We start from the raw sequence: 21,462 nt of genomic DNA, 5'->3' as shown, positions 1-21,462 counted from the left end.
AGTTGAATCCAGACAAGTGGGACAGGTATTAAACATTAACCATTTGCTTTGCCTTAGTGCAAGCATAGAATTAGTAATTTATCTCCTTTTTCCCACCATGTTAGGGCTTGCCAGACCTATGCCCCTGAAAGTAACCTCACCAGCTATCCCTTGCTTCTCTATATTCCCAACTCTCACTTACATTGCTCAACTCTGTTGGCCACTCTAAGTAGTCGTCCAAGGGACATGGTGTGGAATTTTGATAATTTTCCAATCCAGCAGCAGCCCATGTGCCCTTGAGAGCACAGAGCAACCTAATCCTCCCTGCCTTTACCCATCACCTTGCATCACAGCAGAAAATACAGACACTATACATTTAATTCACCTCCTACATCCCTTCTAAAACAAACATAAAAACATTGGAGGGGTCAGCCATCCCTGATTGATGTGTTGTTGCTGCTGTCAGGTGTGGGGCTGTGTTGAAACAGTTGCATTTGACTTATTTTGAGGGGCTTTCTTTGGTCCACGGCTCTGCCTTTCATTTTGTGATAGTGTGTGAGCCAGAGGATTTAACTCTGTGCATTGAACACCACCACGTCTTAAGTGCTGTGAATCTTAGCCCTCTAGAGAACTGGGATGGAAAAGACTTGTTGGGTCATGCGGTCCATCTCCCCTGCCCTCTGTATTAGTAAATGCTCTCTTCTAATAAAACTATACATCTCTAATCCACTTTTCAGCATTTCTAGGGATGGTTCTAGATAGTTGTTCTATTGTCAATAACATCATAGAAAAACGTGTAAAAGTCTGGTTATGCAAGTGGCACATCTTGATGCCTAGAACGATCGCTGTTAAAGAATAGATTCTCATCAATGGGGACTCTGACTCCTGTTTGATGAATTAGGTGCATCCATCCAGAGAACATACTGCTAAATTGTTCATTCTTTTATACCTACATTTGCTTCTCAGTCTATTTTAAATGGATAATTGATTGTAGCAATAACTGAAGTAAAGCAAAGAACATTTACGTTTAGAGTAATTAGGCTAATTTTAGCAAGCTCAGTATGAAGACAGATGGAATGCTCCAGTTTGTAACAGGACAAAGTTACCGCTTCATCAGTTTATGAAACTCTCCAAAGCATTTCAAGTTAAGCGAAAGGGAGAGGGGGGAATCATGGTGATGACATGTCAGAGTGAACTGGAGTTCAGGGTTTGCTCATAAGATGCATAATTCCTGTATGTTTCTGTGATGCTTCTGGAACTACAATTCAAAATGCAGTTTTCAGAAGTGGTACCTGATGTTCAGGGAAAACAGCTGCATAAAAACACCATTAAACTGACGTTCTGTGTCTCTGTTTCTTGTTTCCAATATTCTCATAGTAGACTCTCTTACACTCCGTATGAAAAGTTTGAGGGCGAAGAAGAAAACCTTGCATTGAAATACTGTATTCATTATTTATGGACCTTATTGAACCCTGTATATTGTAAAAGGGTAATAATCCTTCTCTACCTAACACAGGAAAGGAAGGCTGGGTTGTTTTTCAGGTGTTTTGAGATCCTCCGTAGATATTCTCTAATGGTAGAAAGAACTTCTATTATTGGAATGGTATGACACAGCCTTAATATTTTTTAGGTTTTCCCTTAATGCTTGGTTGGGTATATTCCTGCTTCAGCATATGGGCGGGGGAACTTAAATCCTATAATCATGAATGGAATTTATTTATCTGCACAAGGCAAAACTAGAACCCCGTGTGTAGTAGTTGCATTAACATTTTGAATTGTGTAAGCCAAGGACTGGCAACCTTTGGCACGCGGCCCGTCAGGGAAATCTGCTGGCAGGCTGGGATGATTTGTTTACCTGCAGCGTCCGCAGGTTCGGCCGATCGCGGCTCCCACTGGCCGCGGTTCACCGTTCCAGGCCAATGGGGGCTGCGGGAAGCGGCGGCCAGCAAATCCCTCGGCCCGTGCTGCTTCCTGCAGCCCCCATTGGCCTGGAACGGCGGACCGCGGCCAGTGGGAGCTGCGATCGGCCAAACCTGCGGACGCTGCAGGTAAACAGATCGTCCCAGCCTGCCAGTGGATTTCCCTGACGGGCCGCGTGCCAAAGGTTGCTGATCTCTGGTGTAAGCAAATGAAAAAATATGGGAAAAGTAAAGATTTGTTGTATTCTGGATTCTGTTTTGGAAATAGATACTAGAAGATATTAATTCATCATTGTTATCTACTTTGTAATAACACTAATATATAGTACTCTGCATGTGTCTGATAGAGAACCTGCTTATTTAATGATCTTTAATTTTATTTTTTTGGGTGTAGAACTTCCTTTAAGAATTTTTGTAAGCTGCTGAGACCAATACAGTTAATTCTTTCAAGTTGCTGGTTAAAGTATTGAATTGAATTGACAGGACACTTCCCAAACTCTTAAGGAATTTGAAGGTGAATTATGTGAAACTTACATTTTTTTTAACAACTGAAATCAAGACATTGCTTTCTGAGGACAAATGGTGCAGTGTTTCAATTGACGATCTCTCCATAAATGTTTCTCTAACGCTTTCCCTTCTGCCAGGGTTGTATCAATAGATTCTAACTTTGTTAAATCGGGAGGGTTATGTTGCCATTTTTGTTACAGACCTCAGGCTCTTGTGAGAACGCTCTGATGTTTGGTTTAAAAATGAGTGGTCCTGACTGGGCCTCAAATCGTCAGTGGTGTTCCCAGCTGCACAGGCTGTGGCAAGTTGCTGAAACATCAAGTAATTGTCTCTCCAAAATTATGTTAGTAAGGACTCCTCCCCGGTGGCTATTATGGGAGTGGCCCCTAGTAAACCCAGTCATGGACCAGGACCCCACTGTGTTAGGTGCTGTACAGCAGAGAGTAAAAAGCCCATCTCTACTCCAAAGAGCTTCTAACGGCTTCTTAGGAGAAGGCTGCAGTCCCTCCCTTTTGCTGCCATTGGCATCACCGGCTCAGTTTGTTCTTCCTCCACCACAAAGGGAACCTTTCTTAGCTGCTGGGGCACATGGTTGGCATTTATTCCTTCTCAGTGTAAATAGTCAAACACAGATTACAGTTTCAATTAAACAACGTTGTTTCTTCTCTCGTTAATGAATTGCAACAAAAGCAAGAAAAACAATGTAATGAAGAGTTTCCACTCTATTCATATCAAGGTAAGGACTGGACAAAGACTCACAAGAAGTTGGTGGGAATAACCTTTCATGAGAGAGTCCCTGTCTGTTTCTTGAGGTTTCCTTTCTCCCTACATTGTGGAAAGCTGGATATGAGAGAGGATTAGTCTGTTGGCCAAATTCAGAGGTGATGTGTAAAGTGGTATAACTAGATTAATGTAAATGTGCTAAGATCCTGCTAGACCTATTTGTTTTACTTAACAATGTGTAAGGGAGTCTAACTGGGAGTGCTGGGAGCCAGAAGAAGGCCCACGAAGACGCACATTAGCTGCTCTTCTTGCTACTTTCTGCCCAACTCTCTTCTAGCCCCCGGGTGTGTGAGAGAGAAGCCTGATGTGGCAATGACATGCATGCAGTATCTTTAGGGACTGTATTCTGCATCTTGGGAAATAGTTACTGTGACTCCTCCAGGAATTAAAAACCCCGGGGGTAATTAATGCACAATCCCTAGGCTGGTTGTGCAGATGTCCAGCCTTTGAAGTGGTGCCTCGGGGAAAGAGGGGCAGTGACTGGTTTTGCCTGTTTCAGGAAGCCCGCCTGCAACTAAGAGTTTTGGGGTATAAAAGCTGAGTTTTACACAAACTTGAGTCCTTTCATTTTCATTCAGCAAATAAACACGACCTTTCGTACAATGAATGACCCAACCCTATGGATGGGTTGGAAAGACTGGAAGTTGCCAGGGTCGCCATAGGACTGATGGGGAGCTGTTTTTAGATCCAGTTTTTATTTTATGTGTTTTCTCTGTATGTTTTTGTCTTTAAATAAATGTACTCTGCTTTGAAAGAGCTGTCTGGTCAGCCGTAAATTGCTGTCCTCGTTCTTGGAGAGAAAGCAAAGAGCAGGGGCTAGACTTAGACCTGATTGGGGATAATCACGGTGAAATGCAAGAGTGCTTCAGCCTAAGCTCCCAGGTTCAGGAGCAAGTGGGATGTGGATCCCTGTCCGGAGAGAGGTGACGGCAGAGACCTGAGACCAGTGAAGGCACTCCTTGAGCAAACTATGGAGGAAGGTTAAAAGAGCAGTTCCCCTGAAATTGTGACGCACTCTTGAGGGAGATGTAAATTACACCGGTAATAGGTATGCACCTCAGAAAATTGATTTGGCCTCCCTATGCTGTAATTTACAACATGCAGGCAGCTGCTGTAACAGCACATGGTAAATTGCAGGAGCAGGGCCCACGTCAGTTTAAAAAACCGGAGTTAAATGTAGTTGCAGGCAGGGTGCCCTGCCGCTGTAAAACCCCAGGGAAACTCAAACACATTTTCCCGTTTTTCCCCGTCTCCTGTTGCTGTGTATAAAACCAATTAAAATAGGGGAAACTGACTGTATAGAAGGTGCAGTGAAACTTACTGTACCCAAAGTGTTGCCAAAAACACAAGAAAGGAGGGGGGGGGAGATGCAACCCTGAACAAATGTTTTTCTCTCTCTTGTTTGTACCAGTAGTAGATGGTAAAATTTTTGAGACAGAAGTATGATTTTTCTGTTTTGGATGGTGTCCATTAGAAAAACAAACACATTAAAAATGTTTCCACAGATGTTTTGACCAAATCCAGCTCACAGTTAGACTAGTGTGTCTCCACTGAATACACTGGGCAAAATCTGGCACAAAGTAAAAGTAATTTAAAATTATAAGAAGCTTGGATTAATATGAATTATTAAGATAACAAAGGTTCCTGGAAGCCAGGAGAAATGACTGCATATTCACACTCTGTTTTCAACAGGAGTATTAATTTTTAAGTGGTACAGTTCCCAGTCCCCCTACTCCCTTTCATTGTCTCTGTTCTTGAAGTTCGCTTCGTTTCTGTGGCACTCCACTGTACCGTTGAGAGTACAGTATGTACATTACTTGGACAGAAGTACAGCACAATGCAGACCTCAACACATACAAACTGAACATTCACAGCCATGATGTCCTAAAATGAATGATCAGATTCTGTTATATGCACATGTATAATGACACACCTGCAAGAAGCACAAGGCTCTTCATTCTATCCCTGGTGAGACCATATGCATGCTTATTAAAGCAAAGCTGCAGTACGTTTATGGTGCTCTGAAATGAAGTTGCCATTAGATACAAAGCAGTTACTCTAGTTTGGTTTGGCAGGATAGAGGCCTGAAAAGGCCATGGTGATAAAAGAATAGGGAGCAGAAGAGGAGAAAGGGAAGATTATTTCTATTGTGATAGCACCTAGGGGACCAAATCCCATTGCACAAACATATATAACAAAGAGATGGTTTCTGCCTGAAGATCTTACAATCTAAATGTAAAACAGGAGAAAACAGCTGTAGACAACAGACAGATGTGGAGAGCCCATGGTAGCAATGAGACTACTCTGGTCACCGTGATAAGCAGCAGTCACAGAATACAAGCTGCCTGTTAAGTTTTCTGTAGGCATAACAGCAGAGGAGAGTTTAAGGAGGGATTTGAAGGGAGACACTATATCAGGGGTAGGCAACCTATGGCACTCGTGCCGAAGGTGGCACGCGAGCTGATTTTCACTGGCACTCACACTGCCCGGGTCCTGGCCACCGGTCCGAGGGGCTCTGCATTTTAATTTAATTTTAAATGAAGCTTCTTAAACATTTTAAAAACCTTATTTACTTTACATACAACAATAATTTAGTTATATATTATAGACTTGTAGAAAGAGGCCTTCTAAAAACGTTAAAATGTATTACTGGCACACAAAACCTTACATTAGAGTGAATAAATGAAGACTTGGCACACCACTTCTGAAAGGTTGCTGACCCCTGCACTATATTGAGTTGCAGATGTTTATGGGGAACGCTTCCCAAGCATAATAGTGTCATGGAAGAGAGTTCAATGGTGCATGTTAGAAAACTTGAAAAATGGTCAATTACAGCTGGTGTCACCGATGGAGTGGAAGCAGGGCTCCACAACTCAATAGCATATAAGAGATGAGAGGTGTGGCAGGGTCAGGCTGTGAAGGGTCAGGCTGTGAAGGGCCTTAGTGAAGACAAGTGGTTTGTGCTTGATGTGGTGGAGAAGGGAAAGCAAAGAGTGGATTGACATGGCTGAATCCTTGAGCCAGCAAAATTATCTTTGCAGCAGCGTTTTGAACAGTTGTAAGTCAGGCAATATGGCATTTGTCAAGGCCAGCGAGGAGGAGGAGGGTGCAGTAGTCAAGGTGTGAGATGATCCAACCCTGGGAGAGAGTTTTAGCTGTGTGGATTGAGAGTAAAAACTGAGTGATCTTCTGCAAGGGAGAAGCAGCATGGATTCTCACAACACATTTTTTGGTGGTCTCAGAGTGCAGCCACCAACTCTTGCTGGTGGCCACTATGACAATTTTTCCTAAAATACTTAATTAACTTTAGGAACAACAAATAAATATGCACATATACATGTCCAAATCATTGTAATTTATTTATGTAGGGATTTTTTTTTTTGCAGACTCAATAATAAAAATAATGTACAGTTGTCTCTATTCTTTACTGAACTAAACAGAATGGAAGCACAAATAAGGTGCTTCACACGTTCTTGTCTTTTGTTGTCATTTTTTGCTTTTTTAGTTGTTTTTATTTAGACTTTCTAGAGAGTAAGTCTGCTTCTGTGAAAAGTGATATTTGTATGTTTGTTAATATCACTTTTCACAGCAGCAGACTTGTTAGCTAGCTGGGAGGCAGTGAAAAGTGGTATTAATAAACATACAAATATAACTTTTCACAGCAGACTTATTCAGCCCTAACAAGCAGGGGCACAAATTAAGCCTTGGATGGGGAGGTGAGTAGGGAGGCAGTGCGGGCTGGGAGTGATGGGGTGGATGGGAGAGGAGCCGGCAGAAACAGTAGGGACCAGGGGCAAAGAGGGGAGTGGTGATCCCGGAGCCCTGTGGCCAGGGAATGGAGCCCACTGCTGCGCAGCCAAAGCCCGGAGCCCCGCTGTCAGAGCCAGGGCCGGCTCCAGGGTTTTGGCCGCCCCAAGCAGCCAAAAAAAAAAAAAAAAAAAAAGCCGCGATCGTGATCTGCGGCGGCAATTCGGTGGGAGGTCCTTCGCCCCGAGCAGGAGTGAGGGACCATCCGCCGAATAGCTGGACGTGCTGCCCCTCTCCGAAGTGGCCGCCCCAAGCACCTGCTTGGTAAGCTGGTGCCTGGAGCTGGCCCTGGTCAGAGCCCGTGGCTAGAGGCCGTTACTACATGGCTGCAGCCTGCCACCTGCCACCCCAGCGCTGAAGCCTGAGCCCCCCACCCCTGGAAGGTGGGGAACTCGCATCGGCTGTCTGCTCTGGCATTTGTGTCTCCAGAGGGGGACAGGGCCCAACTCTCCTCCTCCCCCCCGTCACTGCCCAGGAGGCTATGGCTGCAAGAAAAGCCCACGGTGGCCACATTTGAGAAATGCTGGTTTAGAGACAATGTCAGTGTTACAGAGATGATACTAAAAATGGAATCTGTGGCCAAGGTTTGAGTAGATGTCAGTGACTGCATTTTGGGGTCCTGGTGATAGCAAAATACTTAAGTTTGCTTATGTGGTTTGTGCTGTCAACGGAACCTCCAATGAAATTATATCCCTGAACCTCTCAGTAGCCTGGATGTGATTTGAGCAGCTCTTTTATTTGTGTTGTCTGCCAACATGAAGGTAAAGAAATTGGTAGCTCGTCCTCATTTGACAGAAGTATTCCCCAGAGGAAGCCTAAACCCTTGATTTGGATTATTTAATACCAGTTATAATTTAAAGAAAATTTTATCAGATTTGCTGGGCTTTAATGACTCTGTTCTTACATCCTATCTTGATTTACGATGCAAATGTAATAGCATTGAATATGCAATTTTAAAATTCTGCTCGTGTCCCCCTTCATATGTACAGCGTCTGCTCTTCATCAATGAGGAGCCTAATTTCTGTGTTTGTTTTCTTCACTGGTGTCCCAGATGAATACTAAAGCCAATCTTTAAATTTTTGCTTACCTTTTATGGTGGGGATCTGTTTTTAACTTAACAAGTAGAGGAGAAAGTCTGTAGAACAAGTACATAGGGAAATCTTCAGCGCCACAATTTTGGTAGGTAAATCATTAAGGCCCTGATCCTCCAAACTTTCAAGCCTTGGCATAGAGTAGTTTCATTGAAGGCAAAATGTTTGACTTATTTTTTTTATTCCAGGGTAAAAAATCTTGTTACATAGAAAATGCTAATTTTAATTTAACGTGTCCATTCCACAAAGCCCCTAAACAACAAATTGGACTTAAAATGAATGTGTGCAGGGTTGGGGGAATATTGAGCAATGTTGGTAGTAGTACATCTATTTTAAAGACTAGTTGTGGTTTTTTTTTATTTATTTTTTTAAATAACGAGACAAATAGAAATTAAGGCTTTATAAATCTCTCATTGCCCCCAACTAAAGAGAATAAATCCAACATTTTGCCTTATCTTTCTTTTTCATTATCTCTCTATATAGACATTGTAAGTTAACTTTTTATGTAGTGAAAAGTGAAAGCTGTCATAAATGATCTGCAAAAACTGAGTACATGTTTTTTAAGCAGCTGGACAAAATTATAACTGGAAACATTGGGAATGTTTTAATGGTTCTTCAGACAGTGACTTGCTTATGGGAGCAGGTCTTAAGTGAATGTTTCTCTGTATATTTTATAATGTGAATGAGCACATTGATAAGTACATATAAAGGAATGCTGCCAGCAGGCCACTTAATGTGATGATATGGATGGAGGTGGGGGGACAGAGAGGCAGCTAGGATGAGCGGCTGTTAAGTTTTGTAGCGTGGGAACACAAGGAGGGATAGGGAGCTAGGAAGGCAGCACTTGAGAGCGGAGGCATTTTCCACCAAGATGCCACGCTGCATAGACCCCTTCATGATGCAAGATAAATCAATTCATGGTGAAGAAACCAAATAACTGTTCTTCTAAAAAAGTACTCGGGGGGACGGGGGGGCTCTTCTGTAGTAAGATGCCCTTTGTGAAATTTTAGGAGTGTGACATTTGAGATTGCAAGTGTTGCTGCTGCTTGTGATTTTATTACGAGTCTTGTTTAAAACTAAACACTACCTTAGCTACAGAACTACCGAAGTATCTCTATAATAAATCAACAAAGACTGTGCAAGTAAAGTGACTACCAGCTGCTCTGGGAACCATCATTTTTAAATTTTCTGACATTTGTGTCCCAGATTTTAATAATTCTGCGTGAAAAAGTTTGTTTGCAGAGTGGCCAGAATTGTGCACACAGTTGTTAGCATACATGAGGTTCCATTTAACTGCAGATAAGGCATACCCATATTATGCATTATTTTAATATTGTATTTACGTAACTTTTCCAACTTACAGAGAATAACAAGGAAAGGTTAGCCATGTGCAGGTCTTAAAATGTTCCCTCTTGCTGTCAGATGTAGGTTTTTAGTAAGGAAGCATTTTGCTTCCCTCAAAGGTATGAACCTCTGCTTCTTGTCACTTGTATTTTCATGGTTTTTGGTATTTCTTACTGCTGTATATCAGCATTTCTCTTCGGTGCTGATGTCTATTCTTTAGAAACCTTAAGGTCTAGAATCTGTACAGTGTCACACTGACTGTTCCTTTTTTTATCTCCCTTTCCCAGGATTAGAATGCTTAACATTCTGACTCAGGTTTAGTAACTGCAGGTAAAACAAACAAATGGGTTTTTTTGTTTTTCTTCTACTAAATACTAAGAGTACAATGTGCAGAAACTAATGGGAGGACACTTTCAGATACTTAAGCTCCCAACCTGCTAATTAGCTTAGCTAAAAAGGTTTTTCTTATTGTGCGTTCCTATAGTCTAGAGCAGCGTTTCTCAAACTGGGATCCCCGAGGGTACCCCAGGGGGTCTGCAGGTCCCGCTAATCAACTCCTCCCCCTCCCTCAACTCCTTTCCCTTCCTCCCAGTGCCTCCTGTACACTAAAAGTTGGGTGGCGTGAAGGCAGGCTTCCTACCTGCCCCGGCTCCGCGCTGCCTGGAAGCGGCCAGCATGTCCCTGAGGCCCAGGGTGGGGAGGGGGGGGGTCTCCATGTGCTGCCCCCGCCCCCAGTGCCGACTCCGCAGCTCCCATTGGCTGGGAACTGCAGCTAATGGGAGCTGTGGGGGCAATGCCTGAGGGCAGGGGCAGTGCACGGAGACCTCCTAGCCCCTTGCCCCCCCTGCCCCCCCCCCCGCCTAGGAGTCGATGGCAGAGGGATGTGCTGGTCGCTTTCGGGAGCCGCCCGAGGTAAACACAGCCGGGCTGGAGCCCTCACCCCCTCCCACACCCCAACCCCCTGCCCTAGCCCAGAGCCTGAACCCCGCACCCCGTCTTGCATCCAAACTCCCTCTGTCTTTCTTTCCTTCTTTCTTTCTTTTACTTTAGGAAGATGTCCTCCATATTTCTCCTGTTGAGGTAGCTTATTATGTTGTCATCAGCAGGTAGCACTCATTATTACAGAGAGGGAGAAGCTACTGCTTCATGTTTCATGTATTATAGTGAATAATTGTAATAAAGGGGGGAAAAGAAGCCCCTCCCCCAGAAAACCTAGCTAACAGCCTAAGGGAAGAAGACAGTTCTAGTCTGTGGGGGATGAGTGACACTTTTAAAGTTTTTGGTATCTCAAACCACTAGGGCAGGTTAAAAATGAATGGTGTCTTGCATGCCATTCAAAAACCAGGATTTCCAGCTTTCAGAATGTTTAAAGCATTAATCTTTAATTGCAATATTCATGAGATTCTGCCTGCTAAAATGGAATTGAAGCTTATGGAGTTTGGGGAAAGCAAACTGGTAATTGGAATGATGCGGCTGTATGGACAGATATCATCTGAGCTGCCAGGGCTAAGAATGCTGTCTGAACTCTGACAAGTGGGGAGCCTGGCTAGCCCATGGAGCATAGCATTCAGCTCTAGCCTTGGTGTTTGCAAGTTACCTGTCCTTGAACTCTCACTGGTCTCCATAGTACATTGCTCCCCTCCCCTCTCCAACATGCTGCTGTCTGAAATTGCAAGCCTTTTTTCTTTCTGCAGAAGCAAGTGCCGCTTCCTTCTGATGACAAAAGGTCAAAGTTTACTCCCAGGGTAATTTACACAACACTCCTGTTGTCTTCTGGGGAAGCAAGGCTGGACCTATAAAAAGCAAGCTGAGCAAAGGCGGGGTAGAATTTCTGTGTAGAACCAAGAAGAAAATTAGATTGGGCCCCAAATGCATTACACTGACAATAAAATATCTTTTTTCAAAGGCCTGGTCTACACTGGCGGGGAGGATTGATCTAAGTTACGCAACTGCAGCTACGTGAATAACCTCGCTGAAGTCGACTTACTTAGATCTACTCACCGCGGTGTCTTCACTGCGGTGAGTCGACTGCTGATGCTCCCCCATCGACTCCGTCTGCACCTCTCGGGCCAGTGGAGTACAGAAGTCGACGGGAGAGCACTCGGGGGTCGATTTAGTGCGTCTAGACTAGACGCGATAAATTGACCCCCACTGGATCGATCGCTGCCCGCCAAGCGGGTAGGATAGACATGCCCCAAAAGACCAAAGTTGGTCTATGACAGGCCATAACTGTCACTGTTCTGTAAAAATGAGCTCAGAGTCACTGGCCATCCTAAAACTCTCAACCTTCTCTTTCATCACCTTAATTCATTTAGGTAGATTTCCTGAGGAAAGCTTCATTCTTAAAGTTGAATGTGAGTTTGGGCTCTTTCCCATTTTCCCTTAGTTGTTCACTGCAAACTGATATGCTCTAACAGTTTGTTGTCACCAAAGACAGGCTGGGCCGCAGTCAGTCATGATGTCTAATTTGTGCCAATTTATATCCGATTACATTCAGTTAGACTGAGCCCTGAATGTAGGGGCTGAAATTGTGAGCATCCGTATTGGCAGGGCGCAGGGTAAGGTTGCTTGCGCTCATTCCTCCTCCACCACCCCAGTGCACCGATCTATGGGGCAGTAGTGACCTGTCTCGTTAATTTGTGTCTAACCAGTGTCTTTCTGCTTCCCTTGAATCCTCTTTGTGTGACCCACTATTCTGGATGCCCTGGAGCCCTTTCCTCTGGCAGACCGAATGAGCAGCTCTGTTGTGGGGACTCTGGGGCTCAGTATCGCTGTGAGAATTAGTTATGTGAATCTAGCGTTTGTGAAATATACCAGAGTGACAGTTCTGGAGACTGAACTTCCCTGTATTCCCACAGAGTGTGTACAACACTACAAGCTTCCAGCGCTGGATGGCTCTGTCAGTGTGACTCAAACCTGACCTTGGTCCAAGTGAAAGATTAGATCCAAGCTGTCTTACACCAGAACTGGCTAAGGGAGTAGGAACTGCTGCAGTGTTCTAAAAGTGCATCTGAGCCTGGGTGCCAAGAGAAATAAGATTGTAGAAGCAGTCTCAGGCAAATGCTTGATGATTGGGTTATGGCCATGTTGTTAACTCTTCTGTTGTGTCTTATTATTTGCTAAGGGCTGACAATGTAAGGGCTGCTATTACACTATATTAAAAAATGGAGACAGTCCCTTATATTGAGTGAGTTACAGCAGAAAAGATAGACACAGAATAGATAAGAATGCATCAGAGAGCCAGAACGGGGAACAACCTGGATTAGGATTTAATTGTTGTTGGCTCGTTTCCCATGAAGATCGTAGAAGTACGTCTTTATGAGGGACTTGAATGTAAAGAGGGTGGTAGTTTGATGAATCCTAAGGGGATGTGTATTGTAGAGAACAAGGAGTATTTTGGCTGTGCTGCCTGTACAAATGGCAAAGGCAACTCATTATGATCCTGATTCAGCAAGATACTTAAATGTGTGCTTAACTTGAACTATATGAGTAGTAAAAAGCAACAGAGTCCTGTGGCACCTTTAAGACTAACAGATGTATTGGAGCATAAGCTTTCGTGGGTGAATGCCCACTTCGTCGGATGCTCCAATACATCTGTTAGTCTTAAAGGTGCCACAGGACTCTCTGTTGCTTTTTACAGATCCAGACTAACACGGCTACCCCTCTGATACTTGACACAGAAGTCAATGAAACTACTCGTGAGCTTAAAGTTAGGCATGTGCTCAAATAGCTTGCTGAGCTAGGGCCTAGAAATCAGTGGAAGAAGTTGCATTACTCCAGTAGACTTGGATCAGGCCCTAAATCTGTTTAACCCTTAGAGTTACTGTATTGATATCAGCTTATCACAATACTGCATTCTAGGAATAGAAAAAGTATTGGAACTTATCACAATAAGGTTAAAATCACAATAAATACTTCCTTTATAATGTAATCAATGTAGCAGCTCTCTTAGGTCCCTAATATAATGCCCCACAATTGTCTTCTGCTTCTTTGTGTCACTATTAGATCACTCATCTGCATTAAACACTTCTTGGTTTTGTTAAGAAAAATCTGTGTTTTCTCTCTGCATGTCAAGAGTGCCTTCTGGAGCTGACTGCAATTTCCAGTTAGCATAAGGAAACGTGTTGGTGAGTGCAGAATTAATTAGTTTCAGACCTGCAGTTCTCTCACTGCCAACAATTTACTTGAGACAATAGTTTGTGTGTCAGTTATACATACCCGGTGACAGCTATGCAGAGCCATTGCTCCTCAAGAGAAAGTGACCTTTGAATCAGTAGTTGGGCAAACCTGGCTTTGCAGGGAAGATCTGGAAATTTAGTAATCTATTAGTAAAAAAACCACCACAACAAAGGAAATCCTCAAAATTTAAACTCACTTCATCAGCTCTAACATGTTGCATACTTCAGACTACTGAACTGCCAGTAATCCACTTTAAAGCGTTGCAAATAAAAACACAAGCACATCTAAAGTAACAAAAGAAATATAGGATCAAATTTCTGAACAAACTGCTGTAGTCATGAGTTACCTACGCTCTGCTGTAGATCAAGCACTATTAAGCATTTTTGTGGTCTAGATTAAAAGGATTAAAGGTTTAACCTTTGTACACGCTCTCAAATAATGGCTTTGTGTGTGTTTTATGCATTAGGAAACAAACAAGAATTTCTGAATTTGTTATATAAATAAGATCTAGTAGGCTGATTCCCTCATGTAAAATGACACCTTAGAATCTAAAACCATAATAGTCTAGTGCAGTGGGTCTCAACCTGTTCTGTGCTGGGACTTCTCTCTCATCCACCTGGGAGCCCCATCTGAGCAACATGGGAAGGGCAGGGTGGTCATGACCCCCCAGATGGCTGTTTGCAATCCCACCCTAGGGATCATGGTCCGCAAGATGAGAGCCCATGATCTAACAGGAGATGTGTATTAGCACCGAAAAGAAAAACTTGTCTGGGCTATTACTAGTGTGAGCTGGAACCCTTCTCCATGTCAATCAAGCATATCGCAGCCAGTTGTAGCATTTTTAGCACCTTATGCCCTGGAACACTTCTCCTAAGCGCGTCTCCTAGTTTTACAGTTCACAAAGTAACATGCCAGCGAGTGGCAGTGGCTTTATTGGCAGTTCCGCTGCTGGGTAACACTTGCAAAAGCACTCAAGTGGCTTAGGAGCCCATTTCCCAATTTCAAAAGCACCTAAGCACCTTTCAAAAGCACCTACGTCTGCCCTATACCACTGTAGTGCAGACACTTGCTGCAGTGATGGAAGGGGTTTTTCATTGCGGTAGTAAATCCACCTTTTGAAAGGCGGTAGCTAGGTGAATGGAAGAATTCTTCCATTGACCTAGTGGATCTATACCAGGACTTAGGTTGGCTTAATTACATCTCTCAGGGGTATGAATGTTTCACGCCCCTAAGCGATGTAGCTAGGCCAATCTAAGTTTTAGGTGTAGACCAGGCCTAAGTCCTATTAACTTTCAATTGTCCTATTGACTTACACTCCTAAAGGACTCACTCTTGAATGTTTTACCCACTCTATCTTTGACTGCACTGAAACTCCTTTGGAACAGCTTCTCCAGTATGAAGCTCAGCTTTCAGAAGCTCTCAGTGTAGATATGCTCACAGCTTTTCTACACTGTCTCACAGACTATGGGAGTGTGAATAGCAATGCACACCAACTCCCCTGAATGGACACTGTGAGTGCAAACTAAAAGGTTCCTATTTCGCATTAATAATATCCTCTTTGAAGAGGACTATATTAATGCAAAGTAGGAACCTTTTAGTTCGTGTCTGCAGTGTCCATACAGAGGAGTTACAGCACAGCACTTTGGTACACACTGCTATTCACACCCCCATAGCCTGAACTGCAGGGCAGTGTAGACAAGACCTGTGTGTCTTGAGATGGGAATTCCAGGATCCAAGGAGTACCAAAAGGCTTCTCTCTTATTGTCAGTTTCCTGCCTTCACTAGAAGAGAAGAAGGATGGCTAACTCTAGTGAAACTAAAGCATGGAAAAGAATAAACAAGAGAATTCCTTTTTATACCACAAGCTAAGTTGCCAAAGCACATCAATAGATAAAACTGTAAAAACTAGACTGAGCAAATGACTTGTAACAATTTATTTGAATTTTGCCTCTTTCTGTTGACAAATGGTCTGAACATTTCAAAACTTTCTCAAATGTATTTTTTTATTCTTTAAATTTCCGTGAATAATTCTTGATCTATAAATTGTTCATGAGAAGTTCATTACAAGTCTCTGATACTCACACTGTTTTGGCTGAACGCTAGGTCATATGGCATGTTTCTGATCTCTGACTGGATGAACCAAACACTGGGAATCAGGTGGGAATACTCCCAATTACAAATCTGAAATTTGCTTTTTGGAAACATTCTGTAACATTTGCTGTTTGTATGAGTACCATTAAATGCTTTTGCTAGACTATTTGGATAAAGTCAACCCAGAAAGAGTGTAAACTCAGTCAATGAATTCATTTTAAAATCGGAGTAATATTAATGAAAACTCTTTAATATATTTGCTCACTCTCCTATAAATGTGCAAGTGCAATTGATATTTATAGATGAAATCCATATATTATATGTATATGTCTGAGTGTATAAAATGTTACATATTATGTTAAAAACACCCTAATAAAATATCTCCGTATCAAACTAAGAACCAAACGAGCATTTTGTTTGCCGTTCTTTTTTGTTAAAATGAATTATTGATGGATTTTTTTTGCATGTCCAGCAAGAGATTCAAAATTTTTGTTCGGATAAACAATCTCATATTTCTTATGTGGGCATAACTGTCTCCATTGCCCATTACAGCAGAATTTAGATGCTGTACACATAATTACTATGCTCAGTTTCTGTCTGTAAGGAGTATTCTCTCCACCCAACCCTTGTTCCACTGATTCCTGAAGTGGATATTTTCTTTGGATGCCTGTCTTTGAGAAGGGCAGTGAGGCCAGAAATCAGGACCAGGGTGTGTGTGACTTGCTTAATGGGTGGCCCCACAGACCACCTGGTAGAATCCCATGCCTGACAAGTTTGTCTAAGGTGTGTCACTGATGATTGCTGAGGAATTTCCTCCATTTCCAGTGACTTGACTTCATTAGGTATTTTTGCCTGAGCAAGGATCCCAGGGTCAAATGCATAAAATATAATTGAGGGAGAGGGATTATTTTACAGAGACAACTTTCTATTACAATGTGCCGTCTGCTAGTGGTTTCCCCCAGCTGATTGCATTCACCTGTTCAAGTGCCAGTAAAATGTTAGTCCCCCAAGAGTTCCTCCATGTTGACTGCACTGGGTTACATGGCACATGTTGGAAATATCCGGGGGGAGGGAGTCCTTTGGCTATTGTCAGGAGGCTTCACAGTTTCTGAAACATCTTGACTTTCCCAATATAAATCTTAAAATACATTATTGGCATAACAAGGTTTCCAAAAGACACTCTTCATTTGCATAACCTACTAACACGAACCTGTGTCAAACAGCACCTACGCCTCACTGTTAGATTTAAAGGTCGCTTATTTTAAATCAAAATAACCATCCAAGAGAGAGGAGTTATAGCTTCCTCCTTTGGGTCGCCCACTCCTTGTGTAAGTGTGAGATTTTCAAAACAACCTAAGTGAGTTAAGTGCACAAGTCCCATTGACTTTCAGTGAGACTTGAGCTCCTAACTCACTTAGGCTGTTCTGAAAATCCCCCTCCTTAAATTGGATCCAGGACTGCCTTTAATTTTTGTCTTCTACAGTGCTGAGCATATTGAGGCTTAACACTGGAGAGAAGCAGTCACATAAAATACATAGCCCTGGAGTGTACCAGCTCTGTACTCTTACATGCACTAATATTAACACATCAAGTATTGTTTTTTAAAAGAAAAAACAAACTTAAACCATTGTTTGGTGTAACCAAAAAATCCTTAGTAAATCAGTCCATCGAGCCCTCACTTTGTAAGCGCGGGGCTGTTGTACTGATTAGTGTTAAACAGAACAATATGATTGCTGGCAAACTCTTGTTCTCCAGTGGAAGTCTATCATGTAGCTTTAGTACCCTTGAGAGAGAGATTTGCTATACTGAGAGAGAGTCTCTGAGAACTGTACAGTGAGTGGATGGGTTCAGTTCGGGATGTTAATGTTCAGATGCAGATGCAGTTCTGTGCTCACTGAACTACCTTTGTTTATAAAGGTGATTTTATTTATTTATTTTTGATTGCTCAGAACAAGTTTACAAAACACAGGAAGGAACTGCAAGGGGCTAGTGAAAGAGATGTTGCTGAATGGCAGATGGTGGCATCTAAATTCTTTTCCATCCACCCTAAATTGCAGTAATTAAAGGGCAAAAATCTTTTCTCCCCTCCATCTTATCATGCTGGAGGAAAAGAGTACACTACTGAGCAGCAAGGTCCCCAGAAGGGGCAGCATACAGCTGTAGAGGGTACACTTTTCCCCTGAGTGGAAGTCTTTCTGTATAAACATGACAGGCATCTTTGGTTTATTTTTCTGGGCTATGGAAAGAGGGAGCGGCCATTCTAGTCTCCAGTTTCAACAATCAACTGGAAAATATCTGCATGGAAGTTAATAATGCTGCAAGGAACAACCACTTGCCCACAGAAATGGCTATCAGAGGGGAAGAGGGCCCTGGGCAGCTGCAATTGGAGAGTCAGTGGGCAGCACAGCCAGATTGATCCCTACAAGGAATGAATCAATGAAAAAGTTCATGAATTAAAAAGCCAAAACCAGAAGACCTTTTGCTGTACACCCTGCTGTACACAAGTCTTAACCTCCCATGAATGTTTTTCAGGTGGAATTTCCTTAGTTTTAAAAATAATCCCGGTTGGGGCCTGAATGGTATGGAGGTGGCATTCTCTCTCCACACCTCTTCCTTCTGACTTCAGGAGGTCTTCAGGAAGGGAACCTAATGTACACCTCCCGCCATTCCTTGGAGTTGTAGAGCACCTCTTCTTCAGTAAAAGCACCAACCCCCCTGGGGAGTATCGTCAGCCTGGTCCCACCCATCTATAGACTTCAGAGGTTCACGGCTTCCTTATGAAACCAAAACAGTTTGTGTCTCTCCACCCTCAAATCAGTCTTAAGAAACTCTTCAGAGCCTATGGTGGTACTCCTGAAAATGGGCTTCCTGTTGCCAACCACTTATGAGACTTGTCGTGGGAGACCACCTACACCTCACAACCTACAGATTCTTGGGGGGATGGATGATCCTATTTAGGCTCATTGGGATCTGCTGTGTGTCATAGGGCTCCCACTGGGTAGGGGTGATTGTGAGGGACCTGTCTAGCCTATCAAGGCTTGTGGAGAGCCTTGTAGGGTTTGTGGTAGGGTGTTGGGATTAGAGGAGCCCAGGAGACTCTTAAGATTTGTGGGGTATGTTGACTCTCTGACGTATGCAGGAGGGGTTGAATGCACCCGTTCTGCTCTCTCTCACTCAGCTGCCCTTTTTCTCCTGTCTTTACTACAGACTAAGTTTTTCTTTTTCTTTTCTCTTCTCTTCTCTCTTCTTTTCTTTTGAAATGCTTAGATCTTGTTTAACAGCTTGCTGGAGCAAATTATCCCTCACGGTGTTACTAATCAATACATATGAATGGCTCAAGTCTTGATAGCAACCAGTTAGAACTTGGTTGTGGGCACTAGAGCAGCACCTCGTGAATGGCGTGTCGTTTTTCTTCTGCTTTCCTCATACTTACTACCAAGTGGCAAAAGACCCTTTGACTTCTGATTCCTCTGCCCCCTCTTTATATTTTTAGGGTATCATAATTAGGATTCCGTTGTCTGATTCTCTTCAAATTTTGTAGAAAAATACTGTTTGTCCTCAGACCTAATCTGCCCACTTTCCAGCTGGTTTTACTCTTGTGCGGCCACAAAGTAGGGCTCATAACAAACTCCTGTTGCGACTTAACTGTGGAGTGGCTGCCACTACTGCAGAGTAGTGATAAGGTGAGCTGCACTGCCATGAGGGTCGTGAATATGGAGCAGTGTGGAGGCTCCATAGAGGCCTCAAGGTTTGGGACTCGGCAGATTTGTGCAAGCTGTGAAGTTGCAAAGCCCTCCTCTGTGAGAAGGCTGTCTAGTTATCTAGGTGATTTGTCTCACTGAAGGTTTTCAAGCAGTTCCCCACTCCACCCCTCTCCTTTGGGTATCTGCGTGGGGAGAGGGCATTTGTCCCAGGTCCAGGAGAGCGAGAGAGTTTGCTTTTTCTCGTTTTTATTGGAATCGGATTATCAATCTGGTCAGGTTAAAATCCTGGAAATCAAGTTTCCAAGGGTGGTGTCCGTGATTGGGTTTCTCAGAGGGCTCCTGAGAGTGAGCCAGTCGCTGACTAGGGCTACTGTCTCCTCAGCACAGAGAAAGTAACTTGCTTCCATGACGTGGAATCCCATGCTTGCATTTTCTTTGGAGAGTCAGTAAATCTAAGCTGCAGTTCTCCCTGTTGGTGAGTCACCCAGGTGTGGACTCTCCTCCTTTCCTGCTAAGCCCAGCATTGCTGCTCTGCAGGGGTGTGTTGCCAGAGGAATTCTGCAGAGGGACTGCCTTGACCCCTGCTGGCAGTCAATAGGGGGACTCTGTTGGTCCTGAAACTGGTGCGGAGGGTTTTGCGAGGGTGGGTCAGAGGAGGGGATGTGGTGCAGGGGGCGGGCAGGGGAGGCTTGTGAATTTGAGCTTGCTTAGCCCTGGTGGAGGTTCCTATACAAAGCTGTACTTCCCAGGCTTGGCACAGAGAGGGGTGCATAAACGTCACCCTAAATGAGAATCTAGTACCGTCCAAAGCACAGCCACGTGGAAAGTGACGGATGCTTCAAGGCCGCTTGTGAAGGTCAATTAGTTTTTTAGCCAATAACACTGTCCATCCATCCTCTCGCTTCTCACTTATCTTCTGAAAAATTTCAGCAGGGCTGCACTTAGCAGCAAAGGCTTTTCCCTGCTCTCCGGGCCCTTATCTAGTTTCCATGTTTCCTGAAGAAAGCAGAGCACTCATGAAAATGGGTACCAGTAGCACTGGTTGAGATAGAAATTGTGTGGGTAAGCACTCTGCAAGTTTTCCCACCCTGAGTATTTTTGTCTTGGCTCTCTAGCACAGAGCTTGCTAATGGGGGTTGAGCTGTGCCAGAATGTCTGGTGGTTTTGTGATGTGTATGGACAGGAACTGCAATAGACCACCAACCTCATTTTTTCTTGAGATCTCTCCAGGATTTAAGCCCAGCGATGAAGGCAAGTGCAGTAACCCTTCCCAACACACATGGTATTCATCCTTTACATGTATTTATAGAAAAGCTGAGCCTTTTTCCTGCTGACATCATTTAAGATTTTGGAAGGAGGACAGAGAGATAAATAAAAGGCTGTGGAAGATAACATTAGTTATCTTCTCCCCACACTCTGAGTAGGTGTCCCTCTTCTTCTGTTTTCAAGCAACTCTGCCCAGCACAGATGGAGCCGTCATTTGCATCTGAGCTCTTTTGTATTTCATCTGATTTAGGCATTGATCCTAGAAACACGTACATAACATTTCGCACAGAAATAAGTATTTGCAGGATTGGGGCCTCAGATTGTAAAATTGTTGGGCCGGGGTAGTGTGTTTGTGTGTACAGCACTATGCACAATGATAATGTTCAAAAAGATCATTATTCCAGCAGAGGTAAAGTGCTACTTCATTTAGAACTTGGTGCTTGAATAACTCCAGCAGAGCACATTCATGTGAACAAAGGTTTATAATTGCCTTCTAGACATGGAGTATATTATAATCATCTTTCTTACTGTTCTTACTAACAATCTGTTGGTTTGTCTCTGGATTTTTACTTCACTGGCAGTAGCTGTTTCGTTGGCGGCTGGGAATAGATTTTGTACATTTTTGAGTGTGTGTTAACTTTTGTATTTGTACCTACTTACTGCAGTAGACTCCCAAAGACCATTTAATAGCCGATTAAACAAGTTCAAACAATATTTTATTGTATATACCCTAAACTACATTTACAGAACATGAAGGGTGTAACAGACCATGTTAAGGACCACCACAAAAGA

The sequence above is a fragment of the Emys orbicularis genome, chromosome 6, assembly GCF_028017835.1.
Source record: "Emys orbicularis isolate rEmyOrb1 chromosome 6, rEmyOrb1.hap1, whole genome shotgun sequence".
In the NCBI taxonomy this organism is placed as follows: domain Eukaryota; kingdom Metazoa; phylum Chordata; order Testudines; family Emydidae; genus Emys; species Emys orbicularis.
This window is presented reverse-complemented; position numbering follows the sequence as displayed.